We start from the raw sequence: 1,407 nt of genomic DNA on the forward strand, positions 1-1,407 counted from the left end.
AATCCCATTCATGAGGGCTCTGTCCTTATGATCTAATCACCTCCCCCAAAGCCCCACTTCCTAATCATCTAGGGGATTAGGATTTCAACATATGAATTTTGGGGAGACACAAATATTCTGACCATAGCATTCCATCCCTGGTCCCCCCGAGTTCATGTCCTTCTCACATGCAAAATACATTAATTCCATACCAATAACCCCCAAAATCTTAACTCATTCCACCATCAACTCAAGTCCGAAGTCCAGAGTCCCATCTAAATATGGGTGAGGATGAAGGTATGATTCATCCTAAGGCAAATTTCTAGCTGTGAACCCATGAAATCAAACAATTTATGTGCTTCCAAAATAGAATGGTAGGACAGGTGTAAGATAGACATTCCCATTCCAAAAGGGAGAAATAGAAAAAAAGAAAGAGGTAACAGGTCCCAAGTAAGTCTAAAACCCAACAGGGAAAACAACCTTAAATCTTAAGGCTCAAGAATAATATTCTTTAACTTGCTGTCCCACCTTCTGGACACACTGGGGAGGGGGGTTGGGCCCCCAAGACTCTGGGTGGCCCAGCCTCTATGACTTTGCTGGGTGCAGTTCATGCTGTAGCTCTCATGGATTGGAGCTGCATGCCTGCAGCTATCCCAGGCTGGAGATGCACAGCACTGGCTGTACAAATCTGGGGCTTCAGGGGCAACCCTGCTCCCACATCTCCTCTAGTCATTGACCTATTGGGGCACTTTGTATATTTTCTAGGCCTTCAGTCTATGGCTCTTGAGAAGTAACCCATCCATTCATTAACTGTCAAATTGTATTCCCAGAGTAGCTCTGTGCACCTTTGTCAGGGAAAGGTGGCCTCCTTAGTGAGGTTCTGGGGATTGGGGTGGGGGGAGGAAGGGCAGGGAATAATGGGAAGAGAAACATAAAGAATACTATTTGTCTAGAGCAGGGGTTGGCGAACTATGGCTCTTGGAACCAAACCAGCCTGCCTTCTGTTTTTGCAACATAAAGTTTCTGTTGGAATACAGCCACACCCACTTGTTTGCACAAAGTTGATAGCTGTGCAACAGAAACTGTATTGCCTGCAAAGCCTAATGTTTACTTTTTGGACCTTTACAGAAAGTTTGCAACTCTTGGTGTAGAGCAGCATAGAACATAGAAACCAGTGGCCAATTTATGAGTTTTAGCCAGTGGTTCCATGGCTGAACGTTTAAAGGGTCTGCATTCACAGTGGTCCCTACAGTATTTTATTCAATCTGTTCAACAAATACTTGCGACTTACTATTTTAGATTATGGGAATACAGCAGTGAACAAACAAAAATCTCCTCCTTTTTGGAGACTTCTTTCTATTGAGGAATCTGACTTCAATTCCAAATACTTTTTTTCTAACCCTGTGTCACTAGCTTCCAGATTAAAGG

The sequence above is a fragment of the Galeopterus variegatus genome, unplaced genomic scaffold (genome assembly GCF_000696425.1).
Source record: "Galeopterus variegatus unplaced genomic scaffold, G_variegatus-3.0.2 Scaffold2892, whole genome shotgun sequence".
In the NCBI taxonomy this organism is placed as follows: domain Eukaryota; kingdom Metazoa; phylum Chordata; class Mammalia; order Dermoptera; family Cynocephalidae; genus Galeopterus; species Galeopterus variegatus.